Source organism: Sminthopsis crassicaudata, chromosome 1 (genome assembly GCF_048593235.1).
Source record: "Sminthopsis crassicaudata isolate SCR6 chromosome 1, ASM4859323v1, whole genome shotgun sequence".
Taxonomy (NCBI): Eukaryota; Metazoa; Chordata; class Mammalia; order Dasyuromorphia; family Dasyuridae; genus Sminthopsis; species Sminthopsis crassicaudata.
In genome coordinates this window covers 696427647-696439983 of record NC_133617.1, presented here as the reverse complement: position 1 = coordinate 696439983, position 12337 = coordinate 696427647, and the positions used below count along the sequence as shown (strand labels likewise).

Sequence of the window (12337 nt, the reverse complement as noted above, 5' to 3'; positions counted from 1 at the left end):
GATCTGAATTCAAATTCTCCCACAGACATTTACTAGCTGTGTATTGGTGAGCAAGTCAAAGACAGCTAGGTAGTCCAGGGAATAAAGTGCTGGACCTGGAATCAGGGAAATCTGAGTTCAAATCTCAAGACACTTGACTAGCTATGCAATCCTGCATAAGTTATTTGACCTCTGTCTGCTCTGGTTTTCTCATCCGTAAAATGGGATAATGGCACCTACTAATGTGTCTTGTGAAACTTAAATGTTTGCTTTGTACATCTTAAAATACTATGTAAATATTAGCTATTATTAAATATTTCTACACTTAGCACAATACCCAGCATATAGTATGCACCTAATAAATGCTTATTGATTGATTGACCAATTTTAAAGTTGATAAATTGAAAATTTTTAAAGTCTATCAATACCAGTTACTGTTACTCAGAGAGGGGCTTTGCTATGGGAGGTCTGGGGACTAGATGGGGGAGGGCTTAATCCCAGATCTGGGAATATGGGAATCGTCGTGGTTTTCTTGTCCTCTTAAGGTGGGACACCCCAGTAATTGTTATGGACCCCTCTCTCGTCTTTTGTCTGTCTTCTCCTTCCTATATACCTGAGCCTTAACCCTTTTTATGGTCCATATAAACCAAGAACAGCAGATGCTAGATGAGGAAAATGGCCCAAAATGAAACTGTTCTTTCTCCTAGAGGTGATTCTGAAAGCCAGAGTGAGGAATCACTTGGAAGGACAGATGTATGGAAACAACTTCTTTTTGCAGTTTTTAATAAATAGGAAATTCTGGTCCTGCACCCTGGCCCTCTCAGGGGCAGGGAGGATTCAGTGAGGCTTTTTCTAAGATCAGAACCCACCTCAACACAGACCCAGAGCAGAAACAAAGTTTATGTGGGGAGTTGAAGGGAAAAGAGAATGTCTAATTTCTAAACTGAACCATCATGTCAGGAAATTTTTGCTTATGTTACTCCATTTTCTGCTAATCACCAGAACCTAGTTTTAGAGGGCAATTATCTTATCTCCGAGTTTTTTTTTCCTCATCTTCCATACACTCCAATTTTCTCACAGCTTTCTCCCATTTGTCTTCCTTTCTGGGGACCCCTCTTTTTCTGTGTTTTTTCTCTCTTCCTTTCTATCTCTTCTCTCCTCTACTGCTTTTTTCCTCTCATTTCTTCTCTCCTCCCTTCTCATCTTTTACTCCTTTCCTCCATCCTTTTCTCTCCACCTTTCCCCTCCCAGTCTCTCTTTTCTCCCTTTCCCTTTGTTATTATTCTTTCTTCTCTTCCTGTCTTCATCTGTTTTTCTCCACTCTCCTTTTCCTCCCTTCTCCTCTCTTCCTTCTTCCATCTTTTTTTCTCCTAGTCTGTCCACTTTTCATTTCTCCATCATTGATCTCTTCCCTTTTTTCTTCTCCCTTTCATTTCTCTCTTCCCACTTTCTCCTTATTCTTGTCTCCTCTTTTCACAGCCATAAAACCTCTCTTCTCCTTGCATCTCTGCCCCACCCCACCCCACTCCCATTTCTGTTTTTTTTCTGCTCTGCATCCTCAATACCTCTCCCACCATCATCCCTTTCCTTCAATGACTCTCTCCCCTATCATTCTCCTTCCACTTTCTAAGCTTTTCTGTGTCTGTGTACCCCAACCCCTTTCCCTCGTCACCCTTCTCCCTTGATGTCTCTTCCCCCATTCATTCTCCTCTCAGTTTCTCTACCCATCCTTGTCTGTCTTTTCCCTGTCTCCCCCCACTTCAGAACTTCTTTTCTCTTTTCTCCCTCCCACCTTCCCTCCCTCCCCTTAGAGCGCCCTTATCTGGGATTTTGGCAAAGAGCACATTTGCTGGGAGCCGATCCCCATGGCAACGGGGCAGATGGTGACTTTTGATTAGCTCTGCCTGGTTTTCTCTCCCCTCCTGCCACAGCACAATCCGTCTTTGAAATTAAATCAGCCTGCGATACCATCGCTTGTTCTGGAGAGGGGACTAGGGAGAAACAAGGCTGCGCCAGGCCCGGCCGAGAGCGAGCCCAGGGTTGGGGGCAGATACTCAGCCCCCCGCCCTTTTTCTCCAGCCCTGCCCACACTCTGTTCCATGCCCACCCAGTTCCCCACCCCTTCCATGGCCTCCCAGACCAAACTTAACAGTCCAGGTAGCTTCTGTATATACAGCCTTTCCTCCCCACCCCAACCCCTTTCCCATCCTATGGTCTCAACCTTAGTCGCTGTGATGGGGAGGACACCAGTGACTAATGGGAATTTATCAGGGAGATGTCCTAGGTTCCAGGCACCAGTTTAAAGGAGCATTCTCCCCTAAAGTTCCTGACCCTGCCCAGCCTCTTCCGCCCCTCAGTTGGAAGTCTGTTCCTGTGTAACTCTGCAAACTGTTTCTGGGATTCAGACCTAAGGACCTACTAAGGTAGGGGACAAGACCTAAAGCCTTATCCTAGGCACTAACACCCAGTCTTCTTGGGGGCTGGACACTCCCCTGACCACCAGACTCAGCTCTGTTCTAATAGAAACAGTTCTGCATTTGGAGTCAGGGAACTTGACTGGAATTCTGATTCTTCTTCTGTTTCCTCACCTGTAAAATGAGCTATACTAGCTCAATATCTAATAATTGTTTTCTGTGTTAACCTAAATCCCAAGAGGACCCCACTAGCATGGGACGAAAGGGAGAGAAGCAGGGCATTGCCTGGTAACCCAAGGTAGAAGGTAGTGTGGAACTTTAGCCCTATCCTGCAGTGGAGTAAACTGAGGAAGCCCTGACTCTCCTCACTGCCTTTGAGGACCTGAGGGTCATGACTGAAGCAAATGTCCAGGAAGGGCCATCAGTGGCCACAGTGCAAAGAGAGCTTATCCAAGGCTCCCTGAGAAATGGTACGATGACTCAGAAAAGGCCCAGTTGTGTCCAAAGGACAATTTCACCCATTTGCTGTCCGAGAAGGGACCGGAAATGAAAACAGCTGGATTCTGGTCCCAGCCATTAAGTCAGTGTATAAACTTAGATACGTCATCTGATCTCTCTGAAAGTTATCTGTAAGGTGGAGGGCATAGATTTAGTGCTAGAAAGGATCCTAGACTATTTAGGACAACATCCTAAACCCAGAGAGGTGTCTTCTCAGAGCTAGTGGATAGCAAACCCACAAAGAATTTGAATCCAGATCCTGCGAAAATAGATCCAGGATTCTTTCTACCACACTTCAGTGTTTCCTGACGATGAACACTATTACACAGAAATGTTGCAGATCCCAAATGAAAGCATGGCTATCTTAAAGGTTAACGACTGTAGAATCAAAGAACCTTAGTGTTGAAGGGAATCCCTAGTCAAAGGTCCCACCCAATGAAGAAACTTCCTTGAACACTGCCAGTGTTGGAGACCACAAGAGGTTCCATCGTGGCTCCATCTTTATATTAAACCAGAATCTATCTCCCTGTGACTTCCAGTTGTCTTTGTTCTGCCCTCTGGTTCCAGACAGAACAAATCTGATCGTGATTCACTAAAGTCTTTCATTCTCCAAAACAAGCACCCAGAGCTGCTCATGTGGTGAGTGAATCCCCTTTGCTATCCTGAGATCACCACCCTTTGGACTAATTCCAGTTTGTCAGTGCTTTCCTTAAAATGTAGGGCCCACCATGTACCCTTTTCTTTGTAAGGGGGAGGACTGTGGGTGTGGAACAGCGTGTACAATGTCAACCTTTTTTCCACGTGTTGGTTAACTTTGCTGAACAGTTTCTTTTCTCCTTTTGTTATTCTGTTATAAGAGATGGTACTTTGGGAAGGAAGCTGGGAACAGGTACAATGGGAAATCTAGGTTATATAAAAAACAAAATAAAAACTTTTTTTAAAAATATGTCCAGAACTGGGCACAGGATTAAAAATATTATCACAGATTTTAGGAAGAGCTGGTAATATATAGTTCCCTAATGTCATCCTAATCATCTTCAAAGTGTCCCTTGGTGGTTCCAGGGCTGGAAGGTCAATCGAATCCAACAAAAGGAAGACAATGTTTTTTTCTTTTAAGTAGTTTATTTTTTCCAATTACATGTTAAGAGAATTTCCACATGTATTACACTTTCTTTTTACTGTGAGACCCAAACCTTAGTTCTTGTACTCAATAACTACACAATTTAGACCAATATCTAACATTCCTGGGCATCTGTAACATCTGTAAAATCAAGGGATTAGACTGATAGCATCCAAGTCTGATTCCCCATGTTCTAAAGTACCTTCCAAATTGGAATCTGAGATCTCATGTACAATTAGGCCCATTTTACAGACAAGAACACTGAAGCTTAGAAAGGAGAAATGTCTTTGAACCTGACTCTCCAGAAGCCAGGTCTAGGGATCTTCCCATCACACCATATTGCCTTTCTGGCTACTAGTCAAAAAGGAAAAAAGGCTCTTGGATGGACTCCAGTTTCCCTTAGCCAGTTCTATCTCCCAGGCCTGAAGCCTCTCACTCCAGTCCTATTAGACAGAGCCAGAAAAGAGGAAAGCAGGTAGGCCCCGGGACGGTTAGACATAATTGGATTTCCAGAGCAGATGTCATTAGTGCTAAACAGTCCCCACTTGACTCAGCCACTCGGGCAGCCTCGGTAATTGCTAAAATTAGCAGGTTGGTGGGGGACAGAGGTCAGGTGGTTAATGTTGTGATTTAGGCTTTCATAAAGTTAATTCCCGGCTCCTAGGGCCCTGGCAGGTTTCAGCTGCCTCCCTCCCTCCCTTTGAGCTCCCAGGAGCCTTCAGTCATTGGTCTTCTCCTCCCAGCCCACCCTGCCCAGTTCAGAGACTTCAGGCCTGTTTCCCTCAAGAGCCCATCCCATCCAGGCATTTGGCTTGAGCCTCCCAGGCTCAAGGATACCTAACAACCTGAAAAAACAGTCAATCATCAGAGAGGTCTAAGCAGTGCCCAATATTCATTCTTTCTTATTGGAGATTCTTGTCACAAAATGACGAATATGCAAATACATTTTATATAATTGTACATGTATAACTTATACCAGATTATTTACCATCTGAGGAAGGGGGAAGGGAAAGGAGGGAAGGATAGAATTTGGAACTCACAAGTTTAAAATAAAAAAAAGAAATTGTTAAAATTTGTTTTTAAATGTAATTGGGAAACATTTGGGATGCACAAGGTTTTACAAGTATGAATGTTGAAAACTATCTTTGCATGTATTTTGAAAAATAAAAAGCTATTAAAAATAAATGTAATTGGGAGGGAAATATTTTAAATGAGTGAGACTCAAAGTCTTTAGAGGCCCCTTCTAGGTTCCTCATCTAAGCTCCTTATCCCCTCTGACTTTACTGAGGCTCCTACTCTGCTTGCCCCCAAATCCTGACTTGGGTTTTCCCCAATTCTTCAAATTAGAAAGTTGGAATCTACCAAGAAATCAGTTTCTACTGATCCCCACTCCTGCATAGCTCAGTGCTAGCCTTTGGGGATGACAAATGCTGACAATAACCACCCCAGCTGGGTAGATAATTATTTAATTGTAGAAAGTTGAAATTGGACTAAATCAGGATTTTTTGAGGTTTTGTTTTAGGCAATCATATTTGTGGCTTGCCCAGGATCACATATATAATAAAGTGTCTGAGGCCATATTTGCACTCAGGTCTGCCTGGCTCTAAGGGCCAATGCTCTATTCACTACACCACTTTACTAACCTTAGATCAGTTCTTAAGACTTGGACCCTTTTGCCAGTCTGGTGAAGTTTATGAACCCTTTCTCTGAAATGTTTTTAAATGCATAAAACACAAAACACAGTTACAAAGGAAACCAATTATATTGAAAGCATGTTGTCAAAATATTTAAACAAGTTCCTAACTTTTGGACTAGATACCCGCCCTTCTAGCTCTAATAATCTATGATTTTCTGGGATTCTAAACCTCTGAACAGATGGATTATATAACCAGATCTATGTTTGGTGATTACGTGAAGTCATGGAATGGAGGAGCAAGAGAATAGACAAAGCAAAAAGACACGCAAACTTGTATGGTTTGATGTAAGATACACATCCAACCATGTTAGTCTCTCGTCAACAATCTTCACTAGCTTCCTCTTTCCTCTAGGATAAAATGTCCACCAGAGGAGTCCCAATCTCCTTTTCCCTATATATTTCATACAAGTCCTCTTCATGCCCTTAACATTCTATCCAAATGGGCTTCCGAACATTTTCCCAAACTCAACATGCCAGCCATTACCTTTGTACTTATTCCCCTCCTTCTCTTGGAATCCCTCTTTAGCTAGGCATCCCCTTCCTGTAAGAAACCTTTCCTGATTCTCATCTCAGCCCCTCCTATTATTCTCTATCCTCCTGAAATTAGTTTGAATTTATGGGCCCGAGGCAGGGGCCATTTATTTCATCTTTGTGCAGTCTCAGCACCTTGACTGTAGTAGGCACTTATAAATGCTTCTTGGATTATTAGAAACTATGGCAATAATCCAAAGAATTGCTCACTAGAAACTAAACTGGGTGGAGGTATTGAAAATGAAGAAAGGCCTAGGTATTGAATTCCCATTGGATTTCTAGTGACCACTGTTTCTTTTCTAATTATTCAGACCCTACTTAAGTTTTTTAACTGGCCCAGTTCTTACCACAGTCCCTTGAACATAGTAAATGCTTCAAAGCCAACGCAGCCAAGATTAGAAAAGGAGCAGAAAGCTAGGAAAAACTTTTTACAGACAGTGTTTCTGATAATTTCTAAAATAGAGAACTGACTCAAATTTACAGTAATACAAGTCATTCCCCAATTGATAAATGGTCAAGAGATATGAACAGATAATTTTCAGATAATTAAAGCCATTTCTAGTCATATGAAAACATACTCTAAATCACTATTGATTTCAAGAATTTATAATTAAGACAACTCAAAGGTACTCCCTCCTCATCTCTCTCAGATTGGCTAAGATAGGAAAAGATGATAAATGTTGGAAGCGATGTGGGAAAACTGGAACACATACATTGTTGGTGAAGTTGTAAAATGATCCAACCATTCTGGAGCGAATTTGGAACTATGCCCAAAGGGCTACCAAACTCTGCATATCCTAGTGGGTCTATATCCCAAAGAGATCATAAAAAAGAGAAAAGGATCCATAGATGCAAAAATGTTTGCAACAGCTTCCTTTTGTAGTGGCAAGGAATTAGAAATTGAGTGGAATTGAATGGGATGCCCATCACTTGGAGAATGGCTGAATAAATTATGGAATTTGAGGGTAATATTATTGTTCTATAAGAAATGATGAGCAGGTTAACTTTAGAAAAGCCTGGAAAGTCTTACATGAACTGATGCTGAGTGAAGTAAACAGAATCAGGAGAACATTGTACACAGTTACAAGAAGATTATACGATGATCAACTGTAATGGACTATTCCAGTAGATTTGGGATGGAAAATACCAATCATATCCAGAGAGAGAACTATGGAAACTAAATGTGGAGAAAAATTTAGAACACATGAGTTTTACAAAAATTAATGTTGAAAACTATCCTCACATGTTATTTGGAAAAATACTATTTTTTAAAAGAACATAATAGGTGCTTAAGATATAGTTATTGGATTTGAATTTTAGAATTTAGAATTTTATATATACTTTCAATATACATACATATTTGGCACAAAATGTGTAAAAATTAAATATGTGTGTTGATGCTGTTTTCCTGGGAAGCAAGGGCCTATTTTTTCTCTAGTGGGAATTATCACTCAATGTATATCTTAAGATATTCATTTTGTGATGAATCCTGGAAGTGACTGACCAGTGGACACCTGAATGGTAAAGATTAGTTAATCTGGTGGCGAAGGGTTTCATCACTGATTAGGGCTCAGAATCTACAAATGGAGCAGGGCTGGAGGTCTCCTTCAGACCAGGAACAGAAACTTGGCCAGGAAGCCCAAAAGAAAACTAGGACTCTGCCTATAGAAAGTAAGCTCCCCAAAGGCAGGGACTGATTCCAGATTTTCTCTTTGATCTTCAAGACCTAACTCAATGTCTCACATAGAATAGTTTAATAAATGAATAAACTTAATAAATGACTATTATATTGAACAAATCAAAGAGATGGAGAGACAACCTCCAGCCTCTGGGAGGGGTCAGTCTGATTCCCATCATTCCTGATCTGTGCTTTTGAAGCCACAGGGTCATCAAAGATGAGGTTATATTGACTTTGAACTTAGAACAGTAAGTGAAGGAAGTGTCATTTACCCCCAGCTGGTGAGCGTGATTCAGGCAAACAGAACAGGATAGGAATAGGTCAGAGATGAGAAACAGAGCTTCCCATGGGGTTGGAGCCATAAACACCTCAAAGAGAGTAGAAGGAGCCAACTCCCAGGTCAAAGCAGGATTCCTGAAGCCCATGGAAAAAGTCCTGGGGCCAAATAGGAAGTGCTTTCCTCCACCCCAGGGGCCAAGGTCCTGGGAGGTGCAGCCCAGCAGAGAGCTGGAGAGGGAGCTCACCTGGAGATGGGAACTTTTAAGGAGTGGGTTGGATGAACAGACAAGTCCATAATCTCAATCATTTCTATGCTTTTGACTTTCCATGGGATTGATCTTTTTCTTAGATTCTCGGCAAAAGTTTCTTTGTAAAAGACTAGCATTTGTCTAGCTGAACCAGCCAGCAGACAGGAAGGTCCCACACATCCTTGTCCTAGAGGATTTAGAGTGAAAAAAATTTCAGAAATGATCTAGTTTAATTTTGGACCCATTTTACTGAAGCGGAAACAGAGACCCAGAGAGTTACCCCCAAGAAGCCAAGCAAGATGCTGGCAATTGGACAAAAATGATCTTGGGAGAAGTAGTCAGCTGAGACATCTACCTTCCTGAAGTACTTCCCACACACACGAGCACACGTACACACAAGCGTCTTTCTTTCCTACCTTATCTTCCATTTAGTGGGGAAACCCTTACAGACCCAAGCTCACGTCTGGATCTATTTTGTCTCCAGCTCTGAGCAATCTGTGTTGACGGAGACAACATAATGCAGTGTCCAGGGCATGAGAGTCCAGCACCACATGACTACATTGCACAGTGCCATTTAGTCTCTCCCTGGATCTCAGTTTCCTCATCACTAAAATTCTAAGGAACCTTTCCTTTCTATTATAAGTTCAATCACCGTGATGATGGCAGCCAAGCTTAGTCCTACAAAGACAATGTACTTCTCCCCTTCCTTTGGGGAGCTAAAGAATTTAGGGCATGAAACACTGCACATACTTTTGGACTTTTTTGATGTGCTGATTAGTTTTGCCAAATGTCTTCCCTCTTCCCTCAATTCCTTGCCTCTTTTTATGTTCTTTGTTATAGAAGATGGCCCTCTAGTTAGAAGAGATGAATGGGAGAAACATATTTGGAAATGAAGGTGATGTAATAAGAAACTATGTCAATACTTTTAAACCACTCTATGACCTCAATGAGTAGGTTAACTGAATGAATTTCCACCAACCTAGAATAATATATGGAATAGCATGATATGAAAAGTCCAGAGAATATATTGACATATCCCTCCCCACCAGCTTTGAAATGAAAGCCATTGTCTCTTATGAATTCTGGGTATAAAATGAGTCCTAGTTCCATGATCCCTTCTTTTCTAAATTAAAGGCACATTGGGAAATACATCTTATGAAAGTACATCTTATGAAAGCTTTACCTCTTCCTCAAGTAAGCAGCAGTTGCCTTGTGGTTCTCAGACCACCAAAACCCCAAAAGCCATCAGCTGTTTTCCTGATTTGCTTAGAGCAGGTTTGGGATTGCAAGCTGACCAATGGGGTGTGGCCCATGGGAGCAATTCTCCTAGACAGGCAATGCTCTGCATCCATCATCACTTAAGCCTTTCTTGTCGTGGGTTCCTGAAAATCTCTGAAAAGCTCTTATCTTAAAACTTTAAACTTCATCTAACCTAGGATGGCAGAATTCTAGGTTACTAGATTACAAATACTTTTGGTTACCTGGATATTTTGGATCTACTTCCCTTGTGTCAAAAAGCCCTAGAAAACACATTCCTAAGCATTACAGTTTGTAACTGATGATAGTGGGGGGGAAATGAGACAAGGGAATAACTGCTAGAATCTTCCAATAAGATACTGAGGCAGGGTCAGGAGGAGGACTGGGAGTATCAGATATCCAAATCTAGAGTCCTAAACATGCTCAGGATGAACCCAACATGCAGGAACACAAACATGTTTAAATTAGTAATGGAAAAATTGTTGGTTCAAAGAGGTTATCTCAGTAGAATATAAGCTCCTTAAGGACAAGGACTATTTTGACCATAGTATTTGTACCTTCTTCCAGCATCTACTACAGGGTTTGCACATAGTAGCTGTCTAATAGATGCTTACTGATAGACTAAGAATCTCATGATCTAATCTAGAAGCAGATATGATCAGCAAAGCTTAAGACATCATTGTCACCTCTCCAAGCTAGGCTTTCCACTAAGACAACAGGAAGGATAACCAAAGGCATTGTGGTGATCTAGCAAGAGCTCTAGATGGGAGGCATGGAAGTCATGGCTCTCCTCCCTATCAACTGCATGATTGGCAAAATGAAGCCTTGTATGTTTTTGTAAGAGTCTGGTTTTGTTTCATTCTGTTTTTCAGTGGTGGGGGAAGTAGGAAAGAGAAAACAAATGCTTAGTAATCGAAAAAATTATTTTTAAATGAAAGTTTTGGATATCTATCTCTCTGGATGGATCTTGGTAGGCTTTCCCTCCCATTCTAAATGTATGAATCCCTATCCCTCTCCTCCTCCTTCGATGGCTGGAATTTACTCTAAACTAGTCATTCTCTTATTTCTGGAACTAGACTTCTGACTGAACTGTTGAGGATTTTCAAATCCTTTTTGTTACTTTCCTGGCCCTTTTATCCTCATAAAATACAAAGAGCATTTCATTTGGAAAGCATGGTACAGATTCAGAGTCAGAAGACCTGCTTTAGGATTTCTATTTGGCTGAGTGACTTTGGATCAGTCCTTTCCTCTCTGTGGAACTCTGCTTACTTCTTCAACTGAGAAGATCATGGTATTTCATATACCTTAGATCCCTTCCAGTTTTCAAAAGCCTGAGCTCCAAAATGGTAGGTGCCATATTGATCTGAATAATGAAGCATAAGAAGGCTTACTTTCTTCTTGGTGGAGACCTACAAATCCTAGGAAAAGAACACATGGAACTGATCTCCCCTATTCCATAATAGTCCCGCCAGTCTCCTCACCAAAATCATGTTACACTCCCTTGCTCTGAAACATTTAGTGTCTTGAAATAAAGTCTAAATTCCTTAGCTTGGCATTCAAAGCTTTCAGTGAATTAGCTCCTCCAACCTTTGTTTTATCCCAAATGGAATTCCCAAAGAAGGCAATCCCCCAATGGAGCCTTCTATTCTACTGCTCTACTGATCCTGGTCTACTTACTGTCTCCCTATTGTCGATTTTATTTTTCTGCCTTTATGCCTCAGCATTTGTCATTGTTCATGCCCCAAAAGGTTCTTCATATTCCAAACGCCCCTTTGTCTGACTCCTTCTCTTTAAGTCCTAGCTTGAGGACCACCTCCCTCCAGGGAGCCTCCCTGATTACTCCTGGCCATAGTGAACTCTCCCTCCTCCACTTGACTTTAGAATTAATTACGTGCTTCCTTCACAGCCCACCTTATTTTGATTCATCATCATCATCATCAATATTCTTACATTTCTCTTATGCTTTCAGGTTTACAGAATACTTTCTCAATAATACTCCTGTAAGAAAAGTATCATAAAACTCATTATGCTCATTTGACAAAACAAAAAGAAAACACAAAGCCTGAGACTCAGAAATAACCTTACTGTAATGTGGCTCCATATCCAGAGCTCTTGCTATTGAACATAGGACCATAAATTTAAATCTGGGACTCCAGAAGTGAAACCTAAAGAGTGACTTACCCCATGCCACGTGGATAGACAATAAATGGCAAAGCTAGAGTTCTATCCCAGGTCCTCTCATTTCAGGGTTCTTAGGGGGCAAAGGCTAGACCTCTTTTACTTCCTCATTCTTCAGTATTACCACAAAGGTCTTCAATCCAACCTCCCCAACCTCAACCCCATTTCTCTCACAGAATCGCAAAATAGAAAAGGATTATGGGATCATAGAGCTTTGATCTGGCAAAGACCCTGGAAATTATGTAATCCACCCCATTTTTGTAGAGGAGGAATTGAAGGAAATGGCTTGTCCACGGTCACACAAGTACCAAGTAAGAGAATCAGAATTTGAAGTTAAGTGTCCTGACTCTAAGAATCAGGGTTCTACTATTCAAGGTTTCCATCAGAGGTCAACCAGGTAGACTCACCAGTCCTCCCTGAAGTATAAAACCATTCTCTTGACAACACTCTTCATGGACA

At 41.4% G+C, this 12337-nt stretch overlaps 1 long non-coding RNA gene across 1 annotated transcript in view; it reads right to left on the bottom strand.

Moving 5' to 3' along the window:
* LOC141555754 (uncharacterized) overlaps window positions 1–12337 on the bottom strand; it is a 148379-nt gene that overhangs the window by 82187 nt on the left and 53855 nt on the right. The window lies entirely within an intron of this gene.